This window comes from Panthera pardus, unplaced genomic scaffold (genome assembly GCF_024362965.1).
Source record: "Panthera pardus isolate Hobbes unplaced genomic scaffold, ASM2436296v1 HiC_scaffold_3, whole genome shotgun sequence".
Lineage (NCBI taxonomy): Eukaryota > Metazoa > Chordata > Mammalia > Carnivora > Felidae > Panthera > Panthera pardus.
Genome location: NW_026526876.1, coordinates 16,256,735 through 16,267,161, shown reverse-complemented (window position 1 = coordinate 16,267,161; position 10,427 = coordinate 16,256,735). Strand labels below are relative to the sequence as shown.

The 10,427-nt window shown below is 57.5% G+C and overlaps 1 long non-coding RNA gene across 1 annotated transcript; it reads left to right on the top strand.

Annotated features, from left to right (window-relative positions):
* The first annotated feature begins 1,343 nt into the window (after nt 1-1,343).
* On the top strand, nt 1,344-4,079 carry LOC109276847 (uncharacterized). Its single transcript, XR_002084868.2, has 2 exons — nt 1,344-1,527; nt 3,456-4,079. It is a non-coding gene; the product is annotated as an uncharacterized LOC109276847 (long non-coding RNA).
* The last annotated feature ends 6,348 nt before the right edge of the window (nt 4,080-10,427 follow it).

The window sequence follows — 10,427 nt, the reverse complement described above, 5'->3', positions numbered from 1 at the left end:
CTCCCTAGCTCTCGCTCTCAAAATAAATAAACTTCAAAATAAAAAGCTTAAGGGGCACCTGGGCGGCTCAGTCGGTTAAGCCTGTGGCTCTTGATTTCGGCTCAGGTCATGATCTCACAGTTCGTGGGTTCGAGCCCCGTGTTGGGCTCCATGCTGACAGCTCGGGAGCCTGGAGCCTGCTTCGGATTCTGTGTCTCCCTCTGTCTCTGCCCCTCCCCCACTTGAACTCTATCTCTCAAAAATGAATAAATGAATAAAAAAATTTAAATAAAAAAACTTAAAAAGAAATGGGCAAAGGTAGACTTTCCTCCAAGAAAGACATACACGTGACCAACAAACACACGAACAGATGTTTACATCGCTGACTGCCGGGGAATGAACTCATGTGAGGTGCCCAGAGCCATCAAATCCATCCATCCAGAAAGTTCCCAGTGCCCAGCCCTCTGGATGAGCACTGCACCGGGCACTGTGCCTGGGCCACCGCAGGCCTTCTGTAAATATTACCAAAGGAACAAAGGCCCTGAGAAGTCCTGCTGCTAGGAGGTCTGTTTAACCTCATCCAACCTGGTGTTCCCTCAGATGTGTTGGAAACACAGTGGAGCCCTTCTTTCCTCGAAGCCCCATCCCTTGTTTGAAACCCTAGATGCAGGTTTAGGTGGTCCCATGTCTACTGCAACTGTGCTTCCCCAGGGTCTGTGTGTCCGTGAGACACAAAGGATCGAGTGTCTCCTGCTGAAATCGTGGACGTGCAGGGACTCAGGGAGACCTCCTGTCGCCCTCGAACCACAGCCCTCGGGCTCCAGGGTGGGTGCTGTGCCTGATGCGAGGGAGAGACCCGTGAGGGCCACGGAGTTTCCCGGTGGGTCCCACCTGAGCAAAGAAGACAGAGGAGGACCCACTTTCCAGGCGGCACTTTTGACACGGACCCACTGTCCACGTTGCAGCGGGAGCGGCAGGCCCTCTGGAAACGACCAGGGCAGCGGGCGAAGCTTCCGGACCGGGAGATGCCCTCGGGGCCGAGCCATGGGCGGCTGGTGGTGACCCTCGGCCCTGGGGCCCCCAGCGGGGCACATCAGTCACTCGCTTCCTTTGCTGACAGTCACAGACCACTCCAAGAAAACTCATCCCCCACTCACCAGCCCCAGGAAGCACTTCCTCCCGGTTTCACAGCAGACGTGACCCCTCATTAAACACAATCGCAGGACAATTTTCTCCTGCTGGGGACGCTTGCGGACAGCAGGGGGCCGGCCATCTGGCTCTCGTCAGCCCTCCCCGCCCCGACATCCTCCCTCTGCTGCAGCCCTGACACACGTCCTCATGCTGAGTTCCTGGCAGAAGGGGGACGGGAGGACAGTCGGGCTTTGTCCTCCCGCCCAGGCACGTCCTTGCCCTGGCACTGGGCAGAAAGGGAGGGCCGAAGCCTGCCCGCCAGGCTGGCCCTGCAGGGGACTCTTCCTTTGTGACCAGGGCAGTGTGGCCAGAGAGAGGGTTCTCTGGCCTTCGAGGTTGCCACAGGTCGCCGCAAGGGTAGGCACTCTGGAGGCCTTTTCTAGCTTGGGCTCTTGGGACAGCAAGCCCGGGGGTGAGGCCCCGACAGGCACGGAGGGGAGTGTGGATTCCAAGCGGTCCAGGCTGCGAACGGGGCAGGCCCGTGGGAGCACCTTGCGGCACAATCTGCCCCTGCCCACCCCCGGGGAAAGGGGTCGGTGCGCGGCACTCCCCACGGGAGCCGGCGGTTGACGGACATGCCTCAGGCTGGCTGGCCCAAGAGGAACAGAGCCGACTCTGGTCTGAGCTGAGAGAGACAGACCCTCCGGTGCTGCTGGGATGGAGGAAAGCACCAGACGCAACTCTGAACACAGCAGAGGCAGCTGGGCATTTGCAGCCCTGCGCGGCGAGGGGTCCGTGGGTGGGAATGACCAACGCGAGACGCCAGGGGACAGGGATTCTGGCTAGAGGCAGCCGAGGACTTAAGACACCGAAGGCGGGGGCCGAGGAGCCTGACAGACATCAATGGCAGCGGGGGGTGGCGGTGACGGAACGGGATTCTTCCCGAAGACTGGCTTAGGCAGACCTGGAACCTGGGCCCCAACACCGAGAAGCAGCCTGTCCGAGACAGAGAGCGCTCAGAGGAACCCGTCCCCAGCTTGGGCAAGAAGCCTTCAGGCTTCAACCTCGTGAGGGGTTCGGAGTTTGGGGGAACAGAAGTTGGCCCTCGGGGCAGCAGACAGAGGGGTCCCTCCCCGCCGGCCGGTGGCTCGGGGCAGAATTAGGCAAAACCACAGGGAACTCGGAGGGACCAGATTTATCAGCCACAAGTCCTAGGGTACACGGCATGCCCAGGGGCACACAGCAAGGTCACAGGGGATGAGAGAGACAGAACGTGGACCTCGGGCTCTCCCTTTGGCAGGGTCCAAAGGCAGGGTGTCTGGGTTTTGCGGGGCAGCTGACTGTTGGCTAACTTGAAACAGAAGAGGGGAATTAGGGTTCAGGAGCGCGGAGGCCGCGTCTTCTGAAAGGGGAACTCCGGGTGGGGGGCCCAGTTGCCCATCTGGCCGTTTTGCTCCTGGCCTGTGACCCGGCAGGCAGTGTGCTCCTGCCAGATGGACGGCTTCCAATGGGTGCCTCGGAGTCAAAGCTCAATGTCAAGCACTTACCCCATGCCTTCCAGGAGCCACGCCCCATCCCTCTGCCAGGCCAGGCCCTTGTGTTGCTCGAAACTGGCTGTGGGCGACGCGAGCCTCCTGTGTCCCGGGCGGGCCCAGCTCAGGGCCTGGGAGCTTTATCTCTGTTTAGAGCAGAGTGAGATGCGAGGTCCTTGAACCAGCAGGAGCACCTGGGGGCCGGTTAGGGCTGCAGGTTCTTAGTGGGAAGTCTGGGGGTGGGGCCCAGCCGTCCTCATCTAAACAAGCCCCCGGGTTTCGAATACAATTTTGGTCTCTGTTCGGAGTAACTTCATTGGAAGCAGCCAATAGCTACCAGTGCCCTCCTGTGTTTCCTTTCTTTCTGGTCATTCAAGCTCCAGGAGAACCCACCCTCAAAGCCGGCCTTCCCTTCAACAAGCCCAGCAGGTGTCGCTTCACGCAATGGTTCTCCGGTGGCCGCACAGTGGAATCACCTGGGAAGCTTCTGGACCTAATGGTGCCCGGCCCCACCGCCCCCAGGGGTCGAGGCCATATGTCCAGGCTTTAAATCTTCCCTGTGGGTCTGAGTGGGGATCCCTGCCTGGGGAGGCTTCAGTGCCCCTCAGAGGGGAGTCTCGCTGCCCTTTACCCCATCGTGCCCAAACAGTCACAGAGAGAACGAATTAGAAATCCGGGCAGATTCGACTCGGAGACAAACGCGTCCCGGCACAAGCAGCAAGGTGCACGCCAGGACCCCTCCCGAGGGACACAGAATCTGCCAAAGCCCTCGCAGTCGATTGATCTATCGTTGACTGTCTGTCTCCCCATCAGGAGAGACCTTGGACGTGCCCTGAAGGCGTTCCAGCAGGTGCCAGGCCAGGCCCTACGGATCCCCCCTCTTCTGACCATTTCTTCGGTGCCGGCTGCTCGTCCATCACATCGGCTAGGTGGGCAACACTCTGTGCTTGGGAGCCCGGGGGACAGGCCAGGCTTCGAGAGACCCACGGTCCCTCTAGCTCAGCATCTACTGGAGACCAGGAAATATCAAATATTGCTTCCTTGAAAGCAACACGACCCCTAGTCTTTGGACTATTTCTTCAAAAGGTTGAACTGCGTTACAGAATACTCTCCTTCTCAATGACTTAGTTTATAAGATCTACTGGAAAACAAATGCCTCCAAGGTGAACTTAAGTGCCCTGAGTAACCTCTGAGAGTCAGGACAAGGCCGTAAGACTCCAGGCTTTTCCCATTAAAGCACCACGAGCCTCCCTCCCGCGCGAGCGTGCGTGCTCCCCGCGTGCGTGCTCCCCTCCGTCCTGCCTTGCCCGATTGCTCAAGTTCAACTCTGAACTTCAGGGGAGGGAGAGAGACACACAGGGCCCCAGGGGCCGGCTGGGCCACTGCTGGAAGGACTTCTCGGCTTTGTTTGCAAAATTAAATGTGCTTTGGAAGTAATGAGTCGGGAAAGCGGCATTTGAAGGAGGTCTGGAAATGAGATTTCCTGCCTGTGGGTTGACTCACGCCTGTCTGTCTCTAAATCTACCCCAGGGACATTTGTTCCAATGTGACAGGACTTGTGTGCATCCCCAGGACTCCTCCGGTGTGTGTGTGGGGCGGGGGGAGATTGTCCAGGCTTTGGGGAGGATCCTGCGTTCTTTCCTGACTCCCCCTACCAGTCACCCTGAGCAGCTGAGAGATTCATCCCGCAAGGCCTGTTCCCTCAGTCTGGCCTCCGTCTCTGAAGCTAGAATCTCAGTGGTCCTTTGTCTTCTTGGCCAACACAAAAGCAACTAATAATTCGGGGTGACCAGCTGTCCTGGTGTGCCTGGGGCCAAGGGACTGCCCAGGATCTGGGACTTTCAGAACAAAACCCAGGAGAGTTGGGGACACCGTGAGGCTAACTGGTGGCCCTCTCATTGTTGCCGGGGCCAAAAGGACTGCAGTAGAAGTGAAAACAAGCTGTTTTCCCCAGGAACCTTCCTAGAATCCAGAAGAATTCTCTGTGGTTCTCGGAGAGGTGGGGAACTTCCTCAGGACCACCCAGCTTGTAATTAGCAAGCCAGGTTTGGAATCTGGTTTTCCAATTCACCAAATGCTGCTGGTTTATCCCTCGAGGCATCGTTTGAATTGCAAAGCTTTATTTTATAGTCTTGGGTGGTCCTCAGACCAGACCACCTCAGGGGATCTGGTGGGAAGGAAGCCTCTCCACCCCGTCCTGGGACTCAGAACCGGGGTTTGATCCCATCCCCAGGTGACTCTAGGCACAGGCGCGATTAGACCAGGGACAGGCCAGCTCCAGACACAGGTTGATCGGAGGAAGGTGCTGGAGTCATTGCCGCTCTTATGCAAAGCGACAGAACAACAGCACTTGACCTGGGGGCAGCCTCCCCAAGCTAAGTGGGATATTTAACGAGACCATAGGCTCTGAATTAGAGTTTTATCAAATTCGAAGGGCAGTTACAGGTGTTTTTCACTAAAACTGGGAAATCCATTTTTCACACACGGCAGAAAGAGATTCTTTTGTGTTTTAAATGAATAGACCATTTTTAAGGTAGTTTTAGGTTTACAGAAAAACTGAGTATACGTTACAGAGTTCTGATATGCCTCTTACCTCCTCAGTCCCCACCCCTCTCCAGCCCCCAGTTCCCCCATTAGTAATGGTGTGGTTTGGGGTGATGGGGGTTTGGAACCCACGGCCAAGAAAGAATTCCTGAGGTGTCTTGGATGCAAAAAGGTGGTTTTATTAAAGCACGGGGATAGGGCCCGTGGGCAGAAAGAGCCGCACTAGGGTTGTGAGGGGCAATTGATGATATACTTTGGAGTTGGGGGAGGTAAAGATGGGGGAAAGTTTCCGAAAGGATTTTCAGATGTTAAAGAACACGGGGCACCTGGGTGGCTCAGTCGGTTAAGCACCGACTCCGGCTCAGGTCGTGATCTCGCGGTTCTTGGGTTCAAGCCCCGCGTCGGGCTCCGTGCTGACAGCTTGGAGCCTGGAACCTGCTTCGGATTCTGCGTCTCCCTCTCCCTCTCTCTCTCTGCCCCTCCCCTGCTCGAGCAAACATTTCTAATAAATTTTAACTTGATAAACAAGCGAGGTCTTGCGACGCGAGTAGTACGTGATGCCTAATGTCACGTGATCACAACTGATCCAGTGGTGTCTCTCTCTCTCTCTCTCTCTTTCTTGCTGGGGGATTGTGGATGATCGTCTCCTATGCTCAGATGCTTGGTCTCAGGCCGCGGTGTGTGGCAGGAATCAGTGATTTTTCAAAACCTTGGAAGGTGCCCACAATTGGCACTAGGGTAATCTTTGTCACATTTTGGACAGTCCTTTGCTTTTCCACCCAAGAGTGAGCTTAGGAATGCTTTGCTTCATTCTAGGTCAGGCTGCCTGTGGATATAGACCCTTTCCTCCGCTGCCTTATTGCCGGTTACGTTAAATACAGTCTATGACAAGAGTGTATTAATACTGTATTGTAGTCAACATCCGTGCGAGCGTATACCATGGCCCCCATGCAGAACTTTGGGTTACAAGCGTGTTTCTGGAACAAATTGTGCTCGCAAGCCAAGGCTGCAGGTTACAAGGAAATACAATTTTATCTACTTTTCTTTCTGTCTTTGTTCTCCCCGTCAGTGACACCTTGCATGCGTGTGGAATGTATGCTAAAATTGAGGAGCCCGCACTGATACGTTGTTTTTTGTGTTTTTTTTTTAATAACAGAAGTCCACAGTTTCCCGCAGGGTTCCTCTCGGTTGTGATACATTCTATGGGTTTGGACAAATGGACGGTGGTGATGTATACCCACCACTATAGCCTGACACAGAGGGCTTCGCTGCCCTGAACACCCTCCGTGTTTCCCGTTCATCCCTCCCTCCTCCCCAACCCCTGGCGGCCGCTGGTCCTCCTACTGTCTCCAGAGTCCTGTCTTTTCCAGAATGTCCTACAGTTGAAATCGCAGTCTGCCGCCTTTTCAGACTGGCTTCTTTCACTCAGTGACGTGCACTTAAGACTTTTCCATGTCTTTGGGGAACTTGCTAGAGGGGTCTCTCTCTCCCGCTCTCTGTCTCTCTTCACCACTAAATAATACTCCATTGTCTGGATGGACCACAGTAACTTTATCCATCACCGACTGAAGGGTTTCTTGGTGGCTTCCGAGCCTTAGTGACTCTGAATAAAGATGCTATAAACATCCGTGTGCAGGTTTTTGTGTGGCAGTAACTCCTCAGCTCCTTTGGGTACGAGTACCAAGGAGTGTGGCTGCGGGATCGTACGGGGACGGTGTGACTGGTTCTGTAAGACACCGGCTTCTGCAGGGGCTGCACGGTGAGCAGTGAGTGGGCTCGGGGGGCTGCACATCCTCGCCAGCGTCGGTGTGGTCAGTGCTCCGGATCCTGGCCATCCCGACAGGTGAGCGGGGGCGTCTCGTTGTTGTGGCTTTAATGCGCCCTTCTCTCGTCGGGGAATTACACGACACGGAGTCCCTTCTCGTGTGCGTATTTCTCATCTGTGTATCCTCTTCGAGGCGGTGTCTGTTTAGATCCTTTGCCTAGCTGTTAGTTGGGAAGCAAATTCTTCTAAAACAAGATACTTTTAAAAAGCCACAGCCACATACTGTAGGAGTCCATTTATATGAGATGTACAGGGTAGGCAAAACCATAAGACAGAGGGCTGACTGGAGGACGCTGGGGCGGGGGTGGGGGGGCAGGGGGAGGGGAGAGGGGGCAGGGGGGAGGAGAGGAGGGGATTTTTAATAGGGGCAGCTGGCATGGGGGTTGGGGGGAGATTGCTGTCCCTGTGGGCTGATGAAAAGGTTCTGGAACTCTATGGGCATCGGTTGCCCAGCACTGTGAACGCCCTAAATGCTACTGAAGTGTTCATTCACTTTAAAATGGTTAAGATGGGGGGCTCCTGGGGGGCTCAGCCGGTTGAGCCTCCGACTCCGGCTCAGGTCACGATCTCACGGTTCGTGGGTTCGAGCCCCGCGTCGGGCTCTGGGGTGACAGCTCGGAGCCTGGATGGAGCCTGCTTCGGATTCTGTGTCTCCCTCTCTCGCTGCCCCTCCCCCATTTGTGCCCCCATTTGTGCGTGTGCTCTCTCTCTCTCTCTCTCAGAAATAATAAATAAACGTTAAAAAAAATTAAAACGGTTAGGATAGCACGGAGACCTCCCTGCATGCCCCCCACCTGCTCTGTCTGCCCGTGAGGGTCCCGGGCTGCCCCCAGCCCCCTCAGGTCACGGTCACTGGGGTGCATCACTCCCTTTGTGCCAGTAACTCCAGGCGTGATTCTGACGCCCCGAGGTCACCAGCGACACCACCAGCCGAAGCGGCCCGACCTCACAGAGCAAAGCCTCATCCCTTCCTAATCCCGGCCACTCCCCGCCTGCCCCGCTCACCGGCTCCCCTCCGGTCCTCTCTGACGCTCAGCTTCGGGGGTGCCGGAGGTGAGCCCTCTCCCTCCGCCCGGCTGCATTCAGGGTCCCCATCACTCGGGGAAAAACCAAAGGTCTGTGTTGAAAATGGCACGTCCGCTGAGCAAGATTCAAGTCGTGAGCCCTGGCTCCCACCTGCCTCCTCAGCGCAGCCCGGTGCCCCCCGCCGGGGCCCGTGGTTCCTGCCCCGTTCCGTGCTCCTCCCCGAGCAGAGGGTCCCTGTCGCCTGGGAAGGTGGTGGCTCTGAGGGCAGGACGTGGGTCCCGCGCCGCAGCCGGCTCTGGGAAAGAGCATCTGCAGGGGAACAGCAGGGACCCCCGCCGCCCGGCACGGACTGATGATGCTCGGCTCCTGCACACCGCTTCCCACCGCCCCGCGGGGCAGGTGCCTGCGACCCGAGGTACAGATGGCGACCGGGCAGACAGTGGCGGCGAGGGCAGGTGTGGTGGCCCCTCGGCACCACTGTCTGCCGAGGACCTCGGTACGTCCCGTGCCGACACACCCTCCCTCTCCTGCCCCGACTGGACCGCTCGCCCCCGGGTCCCTCCTGTAGCCCCACGAACCTCTGCCCGGCGGCTGAGTCCCTCGGATGATCTCCGTCCCGGTCCTTCTGCCCAGACACTGAATGAGACGACTTTCCCACCTTCCGGGGGCCTGGCCTGGAACTCGCAGGCCTCCTGGCTAAACGGTTGCCCGAGGGGAAAACAGGACCACGGGGCCTTGCTGAGAACTCCCTGCCATCGGTCAGGACGCCACCGAGGCTGAGTTCTCTGAGATGCAAACCCTTCAGCACCGGCCTCTCCCGTCTTTCCAGGATTCCGGGGCCTCAGGGGCCCTCGGAGTTACAACCTTCGCGCAGGACCAGATGGTAACCAGTCTAGGCTCCGAGAGCCGGGTGGGGTGTGTCGTGAGCGGTCACCTCTGCCACAGACAGCTGGGGGATGAGCGGGTGTGGCTGTGTTCCCATCAAACATTCCTTGAGAAAACAGGCCGAGGACAGGGTGTGGCCGGGAGGCCGTGTTGCTGACCCCTGGCTTCGAGAAAGGCCGAAGGGAAGACGTTCACTGGCTCCGTTTCTTTTCTTCCTGAGTTCAGGACACCGTCACGGCCCCTGGGGGCTCGGGAACTGCTCATTCAGAAGCGTCTGTGACCTCCCACGCCAGCTGGTTCCCTGTAAGTCGGGGGTCTCCCCCACCGCCCCCCAACAGGAGGTGCAAACCCATCTCCTACTGGATCCACACAGGGTGGGGTGTCCCCAAATCGTAGCAACTCGCCTATCTTTCTGCTCCTTGAGTTTCCAACTAGGACGATTAAAAAAAACCCAAGAACTATTTTCGAGGCCCTTGCAGACGGCCATTGGCAGAGTGCCAGCCGCGGCTGGAGCTGCGACGGCAGGGTCCTCTCTGAACCAGCCGGATGGTGCCTTCTACCCGGGAGAGCAAATTCCAAGGGACTTCTGGGGTTAAAGCTCCAAGCCTCCGATGCAAGAATGCTGCCTCCCCAGGCCGACCGGAGTGCCTCCAAGCAGGTGAGAGACATCGCCGTAGCCCTGTGGGTGTTTGCACAGTTACCTGCAACAGTTATTAAAGCCAAGTAGCTAAGACACTTAGAGCGAATTTTATTTTATTTTATTTTTTAATGTTTATTTATTTTTGAGACAGAGAGAGACAGAGCATGAACGGGGGAGGGTCGGAGAGAGGGAGACACAGAATCCGAAGCAGCTCCAGGCTCCGAGCTGTCAGCACAGAGCCCGACGTGGGGCTCGAACCCACGGACCGCGAGATCATGACCTGAGCCGGAGTCAGACGCTTAATCCACGGAGCCCCCCGGGCGCCCCTAGAGTGGATTTTAGAGCGACCACTGGAAAACCAAACAGAGGACGAGCCGCTGTCTCACAGTTGAGACCTTTGCGCCTCTTAATCCCCGAAAATGAGGCATTTCTAACCCCGAAAAGTAGCCGGCACAGCCCAGGCACCTGCCACGGTCACGTGCGGCCTCCGTGGGTCAGGGGCTCGGTGAGGAAGGCACAGCGCGCAGGTCGGGCGGGATCCCCACGGGCCTTGTGTGGAAAGACGCCTGGGAGGGAACAGGAGGGGCGGCTGTGAGCTCAGGACCGCAAGCCACTAACTGTCCCCGGGGGGCGGGGACACTTGTGCTTGCAAAGCCGATGTCCCCTCCGGTTTGCAGAGTGGGGTTTGTAGCCCCTGCACCCACTCGCGGTTGTTTGTCCAAGAGGCGCACGGCGGCTGCATCCTGTGAGGTCCCTTGCTGGCGGCTGCCGGGACTTGTCTTCGGGGCTCAGGGAGTTTACAACAGAGCAAGGATGTGCCCGCCGCTGGCGGAGAAATGGGAGGCTCCTGTCGGGGCCCCTCTGT